Consider the following 16603-nt stretch of genomic DNA (forward strand, 5'->3'; position numbering starts at 1 on the left):
TAAGAATATGTAATGATTAATATCTAAAGAGGCACATCTAGAAGTCTAAGTAAATGTATTCATATAACCGTGCTTGTGTGTGTCTGTAGTTACAGCTGATTCCCGTTGCAGAATAGCTTGTAATAAATGTTAACGGCAGAGTTATGAATAATACTGCCTCTGCTCTTCATTATTGTGCCTAAGCCCTTTTAATAGCCTCTTAACTGCTCTCCTGCCTAACTTAAATCCATTTTTCACACTGCAGTTAAAACTCGATAGATCTACAATGAAATCCAACTTGATCCAATGAGCAGAACGAGCTTGTGTACCGCCAAATAAGAGAATCCCAAGATGCTAGCGCTCATCCAGGATGACCTTTGGTTTCCTCTACCCGGTGGGAAGGGTGAAAGGCTGTGCGACCGCAAGCTCCTCCGAGAGAAACGCCTGCCTCCTCCCAGGGGTCGGCCCAGAGGGAACCGGAGGAAACCCGAAAAATCGCCAGAATCCTAGAGGGGAGGAAGCGCGGAGCGAGAGACGCGCCGGGCGATGACGCACTTCTGGCGCGCCTCCTGCCCTATGCCAGCAGTCCGCCGGCAGCCGCCGGCCGCGGGAGGTGAGTGCAGAATGAGAGAGCCTTCTTTCCCGCGCCCCAGGCTGGCTGCTCCTAGATTCCCGAGGCGCTGGGGGAGGCCTACCTGGAATGGAGTCGGGTGATGGCGTGGCTCCCGAGAACGAGGCGGTCTGCGAGCTGTCCCACCCTTCCCCGCACTCCCTTCACTCGTCGCCGCGACCGCATAAGGAAAGGGGGGTTGAGGGTGTGGGCCGCCAGTGGAAAATGTAGCCCCCTCGGATGACCCACATGCTACAGTTCTAGTCCGTTACCCCACTGAGCGCTTACTAAGTGCAGTGTAGTTCAGGTTCCGGGGATGCAGCAATCAGTGAGACAGCCGCAGGGAACTTTCAGCCCAATGGGGAAGTGGATATTAATAAATTCTGATCATACCTCTGCGCCTGCTCATAATGACCCCATTGATTTTGGGCAGAAGTACGTTCCGAATATTCACGGGCCCTCTTGGCTTGGCGTCACGCAGCTTCTTCATCCTCGGCCTTGCAGCCCACTCCCCTTCCCCTGTTACAGGCTCCTTGGCCTTGTAAAACATGGTTCTTTCGTTCAGTATGTCCCCCTGCCCCCGCCGCCGCTGTTGTGGGCTAGTTAATTCCACTTCTCAAGTCTTCCTCGGTTAGGGCATTCCCCCTGCTTTCAGTAGCACTGTTGACAACATCATGGGGTTGCAGACCACCATATACCTTAGCACTTAACACAATTGTAACCTCACACTTATTTTAGTGCAAGTCACACGAGAACAAGAAGTTTCTTTCCTGTGTTTGAATCCCTAGTGCTAACCAAATTCCCGTGCACAGAGTATACCTCAGTAAACATTGACTGAGAGGGCAAGCAAATATATTTGTAATTGCAGTGTAAGATACTTGATATAAGAAAAGAATACATGTCCAGCAGATCTGACTTAATTTGGATCTTCCAGGATATGACTTTCCAATTGAGATCTGAAGCTGTGAAAAGGAGGTGTTAACAGGTTAAAAAGTCAGGGGCAAGTCAGGAAAGGCTATTAGAGGCAGGGGGAACAGCATATACTAGGACATATTTGGGACCCATTCAGCCATTTAATACTTGTGTTATGATATTTCTTTTAATTAAAAAACTCATTCTATTTCTAGTTAAAAAATTAGGGAAATAAAGTGGCAGAAAAAAAATAAAAATCATCAATAAGACTACCATTCAGAGATACTGTTTTAAAATTTTATCTGTTGAATGGTTTTGTAGATATAAGTACATATGTATGATTTTTACACACTTGAAAGTTGAAATATGAAATTTTTTCACCTGCATTTGAATATTTTCCTATGTTGTGAAATACTCTACAGCATGATTTGTGGGGTTTTTTGTTTTTTTTGTTTTTTTTTAATTTTAGAGTGCAAGCAAGGGAGAGGCAAGCAAGAGAGAGTAGAGAAAATCTTATGCAGGCTCCATGCCCAGCGTGGAGCCAGACATGGGGCTTGATCCTATGACACTAGGATCATGACCTGAGTGGAAATCGAGTAGGACACTCAACCAACTGAGACTCCCAGGCACCCCACCGAGTAGGACACTCAACCAACTGAGACTCCCAGGCACCCCACCACAGCGTGATTTTTAATGACTACTTTGTTGTTTCTGATTTGTACCAAATTGTTGGATATTTAACTTTGTACCTTTTTCGTATAAGAAATAACTGTGGTGAATGCTTATGAGCAGAAATCTTTGGACACATCTCAGATAAATTCCTCAAGTTGGAACTTTTAAAAATTGGGTTTAGGGGCGCTTGGGTGGCTAAGTCAGTTGAGTGTCCAACTTTGGCTAGGGTTGTGATTGCGCCGTTTGTGAGTTCAAGCCGCATCAGGCTCTGTGCTGACAGCTCAGGGCCTAGACCCTAGTGTGGATTCTGTGTCTCCCTCTCTCTCTGCCCCTTCCCTGCTCCTGCTCTGTGTGTCTCTCTCTAAAAAATAAATAAACATTGAAAAAAATTGGTTTTAATATTTAACTACCTAGGGGCACCTGGGTGGCTCAGTCGGTTAAGCCTCTGACTTTGGCTCAGGTTGTGATCTCATGGTTCATGGGTTTGAGCTCGGTATCGGGTTCTGTGCTGACAGGTCAGAGTCTGGAGCCTGCTTGGGGTTCTGTGTCTCCCTCTCTCTTTGCCCCTCCCCTGCTCACACTCTGTCTCTCTCAAAACTGAACAAATGTTAAAAAAAAATTTTAATAAAAATAAAATAAATAAAATTGAACTACCTAAGCAAATTTAAATAGTAGTACATGTGTGTGGTAAGAAAAAGAATTACCTGGGGTGCCTGGGTGGCTCAGTCAGTTGAGTGACTCTTGATTTTGGCCTAGGTCATGGTCCCAGGGTTGTGGGATTGGGCACCAAGCTGGGTGTGGAATCTGCTTAAGATTCTGTCTCTCTCTCTCTCTCTCTCTCTGTCTCTCCCCTTGACCCGCTCATACTCTCTCTCTTTCTAAAATTAGAAAAACAAAACAAAAACAAAAAAACAACCAAGTATGGCTCTTGAAATTTGGCAAACTTGGCATAAAATCCAAGTTTGACCATCTGTTCTTTGTGTGAACTTAGTGAAGTGCCTTAATCTTTTAGCTTCTGTTTACTCATCTGTTTGGAGAGGTCAGTGGGTGGGGAATGACCCAAAAACCTAAATCTCATTTAAAAGAATATTGTGAGGTTAAATGAGAAGATGTGTATAAAGCATTTAAGCATGGTGCTGAGCATGTACAAGCTCTTAATGAAAGGAAGCTATAACTAAATTTGTATCTTAGTTTGTAGGAAGGTCAGCGTTTACAAAAAGTTTAATATTGATTGTTTCCATCCAGGATCATGTTTTGCCTTTTCATTTATGTTTCTCAGTAATATTTTTGATTTTCTTTACATGAATTTGTTATGTTTCTTATATTAAAAAAATTTTTTTTAATGTTTAATTTATTTTTGAGACAGAGACAGAGCATGAGCAGGGGAGGGGCAGAGAGAGAGACAGAATCCGAGGCAGGCTCCAGGCTCTTAGCTGTCAGCACAGAGCCTGATGTGGGGCTTGAACTCATGAGCTGTGAGATCATGACCTGAGCCACCCAGGTGGCCTTGTAATGTCATGTTTTTTATTAAGTTTAATCTTGCCTTTTTTTTTTTTTTTTTTAAATGTATTTAGAGAGATAGAGCACAAGCTGGGGATGGGCAGAGAGAGAGAATGAGTGGGAGAATCCCAAGCAGGCTCCTTGCGGTCAGTATACAGAACTCAAAGCTGGGCTCAAACTCAAAAGACCATGAGATCATGATTTGAGCTGAAATCAAGAGTCAGATGCTTAACTGAGCCACCCATGTGCTCCCTTGGCTTTTTTTTTTTTTTTTTTTTAAGGTTTGATTTGTTTTGCTTTTGTTTGTATGTATTTTTGCCCCACTGTATTGTTTTACCTAGGAAAGATAGCACTACCTAGTGGTTATGAATACAGCTCTTGTGGCCTAAGATAATTACTGAAACCCTCTAAGTCTCACTTATTTTTTTTTTTTTTTTGGCAAAATGAGGACAATAGTTTTACATATATTCTAGTACTATAATGAATGGAAAGTGCTGAGCTCTGAAGCTGGCACATTGCAAGGTAGAGTGAATGTCAGTTGTTATTAGCAGCTAATGCAGGTTTGCAAGTTTAGAGGAAAGTCACTGCCTGGGTCAATCTCACTCTTGGTTCTCTTCTTCTTCCCTCAGCCCCCGCCCTTCATTGAGAGGGAGCTCAGGTGATGGCAGCCATGTGCCTGAAGGCCTGGCACCAGGTGAGCTGAGACTCCCTCAGATCCTTCAAGAAATCTTATTTCAGTGAAATGAGAGATAAGAGGGTCAATTCTGGCCAAAGCGTTAGAGCCAAAGCAGATGCCCCTGTTCATCCTCACAGTGGGACTGGATGCTCTGGGAGAGAGCTGATGATGACAGACTGAGACTCCAGGGTGCAGGAAACAATGGCTGGAGATGGCTAGAGAGAGTAGGAATCAGAAGTACAGCCTCATGCACTGCCAGGATCTCTGCTGAGCTGGAGGGCCCCCAGGTTCAGTAGGGACCCCCACAGAGGGATCCGTGAGATATGGGACTCAGGCTGATGGTGGAGATATCCAGTGTTTGGTGGGAGTGTTCAAGATTAACAAGGTTGCAAGGTTCTTGGGAGGCAGGACCAGAGGGATGGTAAGAGGGAGAAAAGAAGGGGCCTATACCATTTGTCTTCCAAAAAGAGAGCGAAGTTGGGGGTTCAGGATCAGTGACAAAAGAATTGGTTCAGGAAGGGCACGTGAATGTCTCTCTCTCTCTCTCTCTCTCTCTTTTTTTTTTTTAATGAATGTCTGTCTTGAGAGTCAGTTGAGGGAAGCAGCATGCTGCAATATGAAACGTGGTACTAGGTGATAGGAAATTTCAGAGTAATTTCCCCATCAGCCCTCCAGGGCGTTGTAACTTTGAGCTAATCACTTGACCTCTGTGCCTCAGCTGACCTCATCTGTCAGATGGCAGGAATGCTATTCATTCCAGGTTAGGGAAAAGGATTCTGCCAGGTGCCTTTCAGCTCTGCAGCGTGGTTGGTTGTTGAGTGCTACTTGATGGGCTCTGTCTTCTTGGGACCTCTCTATGTCACATCTCAGCATCTGTGATCTTACCCCAAGTACTGTTCCCAGATCATCCATTGTCTGTGGGTTCCTTTTGGCTAATATCACTTTGCCTGGAAGCCTAATCTCAACACATCAAAGCACAACTCATTGTATCCCTTGCCCTTCCCATTCCTCCTGCACTTCTGCCAATTGCTAGTATCCCCATGCCACCATCCCTGGTCACCATTTTTAGATTTTTAGTCATTATTGACTGTTCATTCTCCTTTGTCACCTTGTTCATTCAATCCAAATCCTGTTTTTCCTGTCTCAGTAACCATTTGTCTCTTCTTTGTATGGTTCTCCTGATTTTATCATCCCTTTCCTGGATATTGTCAGCAGAGCCTGTCAATAGTTTCCTTTGTCTTGTCTTGGGCTTTCTTGTCATCTGACATTTATTGCCTATAGAGCTCAGGCTCAGGTTCTTGAATTTGAGTTTGTTGTTGTATGATGATCCATCTAAAAGCTTTAACCCAGAGAGTTGAAGTCAGATTGGCATTTTACAAAGATCGTAATAGGTGTTGGACAGAAGGTGGACTTGGTTGATAAACCTGGAGTTAGGGACCATTGCCTTGGTCCAAAGGACAGTTGCTGAGGACTTGAATTATGTGGTGATTAATGATGTTGCATAGGCATCAGATCCAAGAAATATTTAGCGGATAGAATTGGCAGCATTTGATTGCTGATTGCTTACCAGAACTAAGCAGTGACTAGGGGGATAGTTGAGAATGATGCTCAGGTTTCCAGCCAGGAAGACCAAGCTGAAAGTGGTGCTACTGATTGAGACAGAGGATCAAGATAATGACCAGCATCAGGTTTGAGCACTTAGTGTTTGTTTCTCCTTGTACTAGGCAGGTCATATAAATTAGAAGTAGTAGCCATTTTAGGGAGGGTGACGAGTTCAGAATTGGACATGTCAGGAACATAGCTGACATGTAGATCACTAGGGCATCTGAGGCAGGCATGTGACTGATGCCAGGACCATGTGAGACCTTGGAGGGAGGATCATGTCCACAAGGGGAAGGCACCAGGGAGACGAGAAGGACCACATTGGTGCTGTCTGAGAAGGAAGACTTTGGGCTGGTAGGCATTTTGGTTGATGGAGGACATAATATTTGAGAAATATAAAGAGAGATAGCCAAAGAGCCACCTAGAAGCAGTTAGAATCAGGAAACACTTTGTCCTAGGAAGACTCCCTGGAGGTGAGGATGCTCTTCCAACACCAGAGTCCTTTCTGCTGGAGGGGCTCAAGCAGGGGCAGCACAGCCCTCTTTTGTTAAGGGTGGAGGGGTGGTGGCACAGCCAGGTTGTGCATCAGGTGAAGGTTTCAGGGAACAGGGCCCTTTCTGACAAACCATGACTGTTCCCAGTAGGTGGGTGTGAGGATTGGGGTAGGGCAGACAGATATGGACACACAGCAGCACTCTGGGTAAGTGCAGAGAGCAGGATGGATGGGCTGGACTCTCATCAGTAAAGTGAGGACAGGTAGCAGGGACATTGAGGGATGTCACCCATGAGAGGTACAGTTGGAGTCCAATCATCTATTTATGGAGTATCTGAAAGACCAGAAGAGCATGCGCAGAAATGATGAGGGTTTACTTCAGGAGGGTGAATTTGTAAAAGATACTCTGTTTTAGTTTTCTGTGTTGTGACATTGTCTCTTGTAATAGTCTCATGTGCAGTTAGAAGAGGCTCTGATAGTGAAGGCAGTCTTGGAGTTGCTGGCTGTAGGTGTGGTCATTCATCAGCACTCAGGGCTGTGTCCTGTCACTCCTCATTTCCTGTCCATCACGGACTCTCCCTCAGCCCCTACACTGTCCCCTGGGCCCCACACTCTGGCTCTGAGCCAGAGGATTGGCTCTGGTGCAGCAGGAACCTCTTGTTTTAGGAGGTGGTGACCTTCGAGGATTGGCTATCTACTTCACCCGGACAGAATGGGCTGGTCTTTCTTCTGCACAAAGGGACCTGTACAGGGAAGTGATGCTGACAAATTATGGGAACTTAACTTCCCTGGGTAAGGCCACTTTGCCTTTGGGACTCAGACTCATTGGACAAGGGTAGGGTGGATTGTGACACGAATCTCACAACCTTTCACATATTTGCAGGGGCAAAAATTCCTAAACCCTCAGCCCCAGAATATGTCAGGCAGGGATGGAGGGGGAAGTCTGAGGTTACTTTGGGTCTAATGTGGGTTTGGCCATTCTCTGGTGAGAACAGTTCCCATCATAGGGCTTCTGTGGAGGGCACTGTGGGAAAGAAACATCCTCTGTTGAAGTTCATGCCTTCACCTCTCCCTGTGATCTAAGGAAGACATCCCTCATTGCTTTTCTGTGCTTGCAATGTCTTACAGGATCTCACGGACAAACTCTGCATGGTTTTTTACGAAGAGGTCACAAATGCTTAGTTTCCTCCTGATCAAAAAATCTCCTTGGGCTTCCCCACCCTCCAGCCCACTTCTGTGGGCCTTATCCTTACTGAGCTTCTTTGGGGTTTCCTCCTCCGACTGTAGACACAAGGTTACAGGGTACCTCAGGAGCACTAACGTGAGACTCCCCTCCAGCACCATTTTCTTCTTCCTTTGCAGGATACCCTGTTTGCAGACTTACCCTGATGTCCCTTCTGGAGGAAGGGGATTTGTCTTGGGGCCTGGAGACACAGGATGATCCACCTGCAGAGAGTACCAATGATGTCTGTCAAGGTAGGTGAGGCAGGTTTAGAACCATCAACCACAGTCCTTTGTTAGATGCATGGTTTGCAAGTTTTAGAGCACTTGCTGTGTGCCAAAATGGAACTTCTTGGAGAAGCTCTGGAGGATACTAGTTATGGAGACCAATGTAGAGAGCTAAAACGGAGAGAATGTGTTAAGTGCTGTTGGTATATACGCAGCAGGCTGTGGGACACAGCAGGAGAGGTTAGAGGACTTCTCACTTAGAAGATCAGGTAACACTCCTTCAGTGGCAGGCCATGTGTTCTGTGTTGAGCATGTAAGAATGCATTGCAGAAGGAGTGGGAAGGGAAGATAGTCTGGCTGGAGGAAGGGAATAATAAAAGATCCAATATAATTTCTGGCATAATATAATATCTGGAAAAGGACTAGAGTTTGGAGTATATAAACAACTCTCAAATTCAGCAATAAAAACAAACAGGCGGTTAGAAAATGTGTGAAGGGTATGAAGAGATGTTTCACCAAAGAGAACACAGAAATGAAAAGATGCTTGACATTAGCCATTAGGAAAATGCAATTTAAAACCACAGTGAGATATCATGTATATCACCATAAAATTGTGAAGAGCTTCATGGTTTGATGTGCAGGAGAATTACCTGGGGAGTGTTATTTTAAAATGGATATTTCTGAGGGCCACCTGTGAGCATTTATTCTTCTGTCTTTTTAAGTTAGCGTTCAAGAACATGTGGCTTAGGGGGTGCCCTGCGTCGGGCTCTGTGTTGATCAGTAGTCAACATAGAGCGTGATTGGGAGTCTCTCTCACTTTCTGCCCCAACCCACCCCCCAAAATAGATGAACTTTAAAAAGAAAAAGAACATGAGGCTTAGGACTGAAAGCCTAAGTAGGACTTCCTTTTGTTGACTTCTGTGTTGTTAACATGGTAGCCACTAGCTATGTGTGCTTTATTAAATTACTCTTAAGCACTTGAAGGGGGCTAATTCAAGGTGAAATGTCCTAAAAGTATAAAATACCATATTTTGAAGATTTAGTACAAAAAAAGTATAAATGATCTCATTTATAATTTTTTTTTTTTTAATTTTTTTTTTCAACGTTTATTTTATTTTTTTGGGACAGAGAGAGACAGAGCATGAACGGGGGAGGGACAGAGAGAGAGGGAGACACAGAATTGGAAACAGGCTCCAGGCTCTGAGCCATCAGCCCAGAGCCTGACGCGGGGCTCGAACTCACGGACCGTGAGATCGTGACCTGGCTGAAGTCGGACGCTTAACCGACTGCGCCACCCAGGCGCCCCTCTCATTTATAATTTTTATGTTGACTTTATGTTGAAACAGTATTTTGGATATATTGGGTTAAATAAAATATTTTTATTTTTGAGTGAAAGATTTCTGCTCACAATCCACTACATCTATTTCATGACCCACTAGTGGTTCTTAGCCAATTAAAAAGAAAAATCAAGCTAGTCCGGGAAAGATAACTACCCTCCATTGGACCTGAATAGCGAAAGTAAGAAGTGAAAGGGGAGAAGGGAGAGGAAGTACCTGCTGAGCTCTGCTAGAGGAGTGGGAAGAGCTGCCCGGAGAGGAGAGGCGCAGCCCTAAAGGGAAGGTGGGAAATGGGCGCCACCATGTGGGAGTGGAGCGCGAGGAGGTTGAGGAGCACCTTTGAGGTCGTCTTGGTTTTCCCAGTGAGGAAGAAGTGGCAGTGACTGGAGAGTTAGGTAAGGGAGCAGGTGGGGCTTTAGGGAAAGTTGTGATTGCCTGGAAGAACCGCTGTGGGGAGCCTGATCAGTCGAATGATAGGGTTCTAGGGTGTTAGGGAAGGAGAAGGGTTTCCTTGTCATCTGTTATTCTAATCTGGATAATGTGACACTTGCTTTTTACCAAACAGCAAGAGAAATTGAGAATTGACTTCCAGGCTCCACATTATTCTGGTCACTGTGCTTCAGATTATTTTGCTGTTCACAGTTTCATATGTCTCCTTGTTCCTGTGTCCCACCACTTCCCTTCTGAAGAAGCCCACTCAAATTCACACACACAGAGAACTTGGTAGATAACCCCCACTCCCTATTAAAATAGAACTTCTCAGGGGCACCTGCGTGGCTCAGTCACTTAAGCATCTGACTCTTGGTTTGGGGACAGGTTAGGATCTCATGGTTGGTGAGTTTGAGCCCTGCCTCAGGCTCTGTGCTGACAGCGTGGAGCCTGCTTGGAATTGTCTCTCTCACTCTCTCTCTGCCCTTTCCCCGTTCACTCTCTCTTTCAAAATAAATAAATAATCTTAAAAAACATTTTGAAAAAGGGAAATATTAACCAAAACAAGTAGATCAGCCATTATAACATAGATACAATTATTTTTGAGCCATAATAATTTTATTATTGCAGTATATAAGTTGTATGCTTGTGTATACAGAGTAGCAGTTATTCAATCATTTATTTTATTGTATTTATTTAGTACCTACTGTGTGTCAAGAATTGCTCAAGACACCCAGGATACAGCAAGAAAGAAAACAAAACCCCTGCTCTCCTGAAGTTTATGTTCTAGTGGTTTAAGATCAAGGACAGCTAATTTGTAAAGAAAAGGAAAGATAAACAAGCATTCTGCACATAATTTTATTGTGCAAAAGGCATAAAAATGCTAATATCTGCTGTTAGCATACTAATGTTTAATTAACAAGAGTACAGATTGATAAAGATCAACACTTAAATATGAAATTGAAGTTTAAAAAAAAATGGATCGAATTTTAACAAACTTAATTAAAATGTCATCTTCCAGTCTTTGGAAATACAAATGTCACTGGACAGGCTGTTATTGTTGTCTGTTTCTCACCTGAGGTTTTCCTGTTCCTCACTATGAAAAAGGGGGCATTGTGCAGTCTCCTGCCTCAAAGCAAGGTGTCCCCTTTCCGACTAGCTGAGCAGACACGTTTTGAGTCCCAACAACAGCACACACGCAGCCATTTCTAACAGTTAGATGGCATACACTCAACTCTTGTAGCCCATCAGGTGTTGCCTCTTGTTCTTAGATTCCGTGCTGCTTCTTCCATGAGCATTTTCAAGCATTTAAGTACTATGAAGTCACAAGTTAATAGGGACATGAAAGTCTGGAGAAGCTTAGGAAGTAGTCTTCATTGTTGGAAAGTGTAGTGACCTGGGTTCAAAATCTCATTTCCTGTTCCACAGCCTCTATTTTCGGCCTCTGTCATATTTAGCTCTTCCAGTTTAATAGGTTTATATTTCTGGCAGGCTACACGGACGTTGGAATAGTAATCTCTAAAGGTCCTATAATTTCAGTGCTCTGTTGTTTCTAGTATAATTCTCAGGTGGCATGTGTCTTCCATTTCTCATGTCAGATGCTGAGACCAACACTGACAGTGAGTCCACATCAACACAGGGAATTTCTGAAGAAAGAAATGTGATGATATCACGTGGGCTGCTACAGAGTGTTTCTCGGGAAAGTGAATTTCCAGGAACATGTGAACTGGAGAAACACCAGGAAATCTCCACAGCGAAAAATATTAAAAGAAAGGATGAGAGAATCTTCTGTGCAAGGAAACCCTTCAGATGTGAGGAATGTGGGAGATGCTTCAGCTTTTTTTCTTACTATGTTAGACACCAGAGAATCCACACTAGGGAGAAACCCTACCCATGTGAGAAGTGTGGGAAATCCTTTAATGGCAATTCTTCATTAATTCGGCACCAGAGAATCCACACTGGAGAGAAACCCTATCAGTGTGAAGAATGTGGGCAAGCCTTCAAGAATAGTGCCAATCTAATCAGGCACCAGAGAATCCACAGTGGGGACAGACCTTATCTCTGCAAGGAGTGTGGAAATGGCTTCCCCAGTAGTTCTGAGTTGGTTATACATCAGAGAATCCACACTGGGGAGAAACCTTATGAGGGTAAGAAGTGTGGAAAAACTTTCACTGTTAAGTCAACACTAAGTCGGCATCAGAGAATCTACAGTGGAGAGAAATCATACGAGTGTCTCAAGTGTGGGAAAACCTTTAGGACTTCCTCTTCAGCTACATCATCCTGAGTATGCCCACCCTAGGGAGAAGCCTGTCCTGGACCTTGGTTGCTTTGGCCTCCCAGCATTTTTTACCCCCTTTTCATGGTAATTACTGTCTTCCTTTTTTTGGAAAGCTACTCTTCCCTCACTCAACAATTGACGTGGTATAGGTGTGGCTCTGTTCCCCACTGCAAGGGTGGTACTTGTGGTCTAGTCTAGCCCATCTATACTCTTCCTTCCCTCTGCCACAATGATAGGTTCAAGTGACCAGGTTCATCCATTTTTCCATCTTTCTCCAGATTTGGGAATTGACTTATACAGCATTGCTAGAAGTAGCTATGAGGCTGTTCTTTTTCTGTGCTTTGGAACAGTTTCAGAAGCCTAGCAGTTATCTGTTCCTTGGAAATCTGGAAAAAAAAAATCCACCTAATAAAGCTGGCTGGGCCAGTTGCTTTTGTTGGCAGTAGTAGAGGAGAAGAGATCTTTACTACTTTATAAGTTCTTACTGTGGCATTGAGCCAGTTACATTGTCTATTTCTTCTTGAATCAATATTGGTAATTTTTAATTTTTTAATTTTTTAAATTTATTTTGAGAGAGAGAGAGAAAATGGGGGAGTGGCAGAGAGAGAGGGAGAGAGAGAGAATCCCAAACAGTTTCCGTGCTGTCATTGTGGAGCCTGAAGCAGGACTCGAACTTAAGATGACCTGAGCTGAAACCAAGAGTCAGATGCTTAACTGACTGAGCCCAGGTGCCCCTGTAATTTATAATTTCTTACTGACACTTACAAATTATTAGCCCTGACCTTTACTCAGATAATGTATCCTGTTTAAAATATTTTCAATATATGCTCCTTGGCATTCTTAAATTTGTTGGTTGACAAAATCTGTATGGTTCTATTACTCATATATTTACATGCAAAAGCTTGACATTTGTCCTTATAATGCCTAGAATAGCATGTCTGCCATTACCTTATAACCAAAGAAATGGCCTGGGTTATCCATCTAAAGCAGGGTTTCTCAAACTTGACACTATCAGCATTTGGGACCTGACAGTTTTTTGTTGGGGCTATCCTATGCACCATAGGATGTTTAGCTTACTCAATGACTTCTGCCCACTAGATACTATTTGCAACACTCTTGCCTGCCCCCACTCATGAAAATCAAAATGGTCTCCACCCATCTAGAGAGATCCTATGGTATGTTTTTGTAAAAATAAGGAGCCAGTCCTCTTCTTTGGATGCATGTCAGTCTGTGCCCTGTTCCCTCCCATGCCACTTTGTACTGTCAACTACTTGTCATGACAATTCTCAATTCTCAATTTCACTTCCTAAACAGTTCTGCAGTAGTATCCCTTCTTCACAGTCCTGGTCTTTCTTTCTTTCTTTCTTTTTTTTTTTTTTTTTAATTTATTTTTGGGACAGAGAGAGACAGAGCATGAACGGGGGAGGGGCAGAGAGAGAGGGAGACACAGAATCGGAAACAGGCTCCAGGCTCCGAGCCATCAGCCCAGAGCCTGACACGGGGCTCGAACTCACGGACCGCGAGATCGTGACCTGGCTGAAGTCGGCCGCTTAACCGACTGCGCCACCCAGGCGCCCCAGTCCTGGTCTTTCTTAATGTGACTGGATCTTTACCCCTAAGAAGGACAGGTGTTTTTTTTTTTGTTTTTTGTTTTTTTTTTTAGTTTGGTTGGTTTTTTGGCTTTACTACTTCTTTGGCAGTGAGATGACATTTGTGGACCTACTCTGAAACTAGTTATATTAAAATACAGTTAAATGGCTTAAAAAATAAACCTGTGATACAGTAATTAATATACGTGTCTCTACCACTGTGATGAAATCAAATGACAAGATCTAAAGGTGAGCCCTAATAATAATGACGGTAATTTCGAATTAAAGAAGAGAATAACTCATATTTTGAGATATCTGCATCAACTGTGAGGTGATATGAAAATATCTGTGATTTCTACTGGTGACAAAGGCACGGTACTGCTGATGGTACTGGGGTTTGTTGCCAACACATAATTGAAGGAAATGCTACATTTCGGTTAGAGATCAGGGAAAACCCCAGTCGGCTGCCTCTCCTTTACCGGGTCTCCGAGGACCGCGGTCCCAGCCGCGCCCGCCCACTCGCCCGGCCGGCCGGCCTGGGGTGTGAAGCCAGAGAACCACTGAGCGGCGCGCTCTGGCTTCCTAGAGAGGAAGCACGTGAGGCGCGGGCCCCGCGGCCCCGCAGTGACGCGCTTCCGGTCACGCCGCACTTTGCGCCTTTTCTGAGGTGAGTGGTGGGTTCGTTCGCCCTGTCGTCTCCGCTAGCGGCGCGCCCGTCACCGCCGGAGGAGGCTGCCGCCTTGGTCCCTGAAGCCGTGGAGGAGGCCAGTGGAGGCCGCTCGCGGGCCAGCGCCGCCCTCGCTCGGGTGCCGTCGCTCGCCCCGGCCCGCGGCGCCCGCTCTGGGACAAGGAGGCGGCGGTTGGAAAAGAGACGCCCCGTGCGCCAGACGCAGCTGTAGAGCCCTGCCCATTGGGCCAGCCACTCCTGACCTAGCAGCCGAAGGCCAGCTGGTGCTCGGGGTTCCCGGGATGCAGTTGTAGGGGACACCAGCGTGGGCTCCGCCTTCAGGGAGCTTTCCGTTTAATGGGAGTCACGTAGTCATTAAATCTGACCAGTTCACTCTACCTGTTTGTAACCCACTGGCTGCGGCCGGTCGCCTTTCGGTCGAAGACTAACGCCCTGCATGGCGTCCTCTTATGCGACTTGTATCCGCTCGTTTTGCAGCACACTCTCCTCGGCTCTGCTACGGCCTTCCTGGCCATTCACCTCCAGAACATGTTTTTTTTTGTTTTTGTTTTTTTAACCTAGTTAATTCCTATCCCGAAATGTACCTATCTAGGATAGATTCCCCGGGCAGTAATCACAATTATGATCTTATTTATGAGATTCTTTGATTAATGTGTGCCTTTGCTTCAGACTGAGCTCCATGACAAGAGGGGTTACACCCTTTTTCCCTGTCTCCACTATATCTCACACTTGGCCTGGAATGTATGAAGTCTACCATAAATGTTGAGTGAAGAAAGCACAAATCAATGCAAGAGTATAATCTCAATCTGGGAGACGTTGTATACAGGAAAGTGAACAAAGTATGAGTGGAGTGTTTAACATGGGGAGCTGACTTGGTTTGTAGAGGATGTGAAGGATGACCTGGCATTACCTGCGGGAAGGATCAGGCTGCTGGAGAGTATCCTAGGCAGAGAGTATCTGTTAAAAAGATCCTAAGGTTGGAGCAAAGTAGTTCATACAGAGACAACAGCAGGTATAAAGATCCCGAGTTAGCATCGTAGAGGGAACGGAAAGAAGGCCAGAATAGCTAAATCAAGAAGGGTGGCATAATGTAAGGCCAGCAGGAAATTACAGCAAGCAATGAAGTTAGGGAACATGCTGGTTTTGGGGCAGAATATGACCGCTTAGCAAGAACACAGTGTCTGTAGGGGATACAACTAAAATAATAACCCAGACATTTTGGCATGTTGAGGTGGCCTTTCAGGGTCCTTTGCTAATGAGTTTTGGTAATCACTGGGTCCTAGAATGGACTGATGAGCAAAAAGATGCCTGCCCCAAGGTCCAAGAAAAGGAAGACTTCCCCTTTGATTCTTTTTCTGAATTTTCTCGGTGACTCTATCCTTCTATATTAACTTCAGAATCACTTTATCAGGTTTTAAAAGAAATCCTGTTGGGATTATGATTGGAAGTGATTTAATGTAGTTACTGAACATGGCCTTTGGAATTCTGACAGATCTGGTTTGGAATCCAAATTCATTCATCCACCACCTTGTGACCTTGGTAGAGAGAATTATTCTCTTAGCCTTGTTTTCTCATTTGGGGAGAAGAAAATTCAGAGGATTATAGTGAAGACTGAATGAAGGGATGTGCATTTTACATCCCAAAACTTATTTTTTTAACTTATGTTTCTCAGTAAAAGTTTATTTTTAAAAAATAAAGGTCTGGGTTTCCTTTTCCTCTTGTTAGGTTTTGCTTTAGTTTGTTTGCTTACTTGTTTGTTTCTTTGGGATTTTTTGCTTGTTTGTTTGTTTTTGCTTGTGTGTACTCCTATTCCCCCTGTACTCATGTCTTATGCAGGACAGGCAGCATTGCTCTGGTGCCTGAGGGCAAGTTACTTACTCTTTCAAAATCTGTTTCCTCAGCATTCAAACTTCATTGTATAGTGTGGATTTAAAGAAGAAATATATGCCACTTACCCAGTGGGCATTCAGTAAATGATGGCTGGTATTATTACTGGCAAGCAGGTTTGTTGGTTTAAAGGAGAGCCTTTGACTGGGCCAAGCTCACTCATGATTCTCTTTTGTTTCTTCCCTCAGCCTCTATCCTTCACTGAGAGGGAGCCCAGGTGATGGCAGCCATGCCCCTGAACGCCTTGCACCAGGTGAGCTATGACTCGCTCAGGTCAACCTTCGAGAGATCTAATCTGAAGGAAATGGGTTATGAGAGGGATAATTCTGGCAAGACTCTTAGAACCAAATCAGCGGGAAAGTACCTCTTGAGTCTTTCTAGTAGGACTGAATGTTGGGGAGAAAGTTGATGGTGAGGGGCTGAGCAGCCAGAAGTCCTACAAGCATTGGCTGGAGAAAGTGTCCAGGGAATCAGAAGTACAGCCTCCTGTACTCCAAGGATC

The 16603-nt window shown here is 44.6% G+C and overlaps 1 protein-coding gene across 10 annotated transcripts in view; it reads left to right on the top strand.

The window, feature by feature from the left end:
* The first annotated feature begins 477 nt into the window (after window positions 1–477).
* The window catches only part of ZNF23 (zinc finger protein 23), a 54092-nt gene continuing 37966 nt past the window's right edge, over window positions 478–16603 (top strand). For 4 of the 10 annotated variants that reach the window (XM_058708874.1, XM_058708888.1, XM_058708889.1 and 1 more), the window contains exons 1-5: window positions 479–592; window positions 4303–4367; window positions 7807–7920; window positions 11258–11806; window positions 16290–16354. The gene's annotated coding sequence lies outside the window, so the exon portion shown is untranslated. Of the gene's footprint in view, window positions 593–1555; window positions 1575–4302; window positions 4368–7110; window positions 7237–7806; window positions 7921–11257; window positions 11807–13870; window positions 14194–16289; window positions 16355–16603 lie in introns of those variants that run through there. The other 6 variants (XM_058708876.1, XM_058708883.1, XM_058708884.1 and 3 more) reach the window with 6 other exon arrangements.

This window comes from Neofelis nebulosa, chromosome 17, assembly GCF_028018385.1.
Source record: "Neofelis nebulosa isolate mNeoNeb1 chromosome 17, mNeoNeb1.pri, whole genome shotgun sequence".
Classification (NCBI taxonomy): Eukaryota; Metazoa; Chordata; class Mammalia; order Carnivora; family Felidae; genus Neofelis; species Neofelis nebulosa.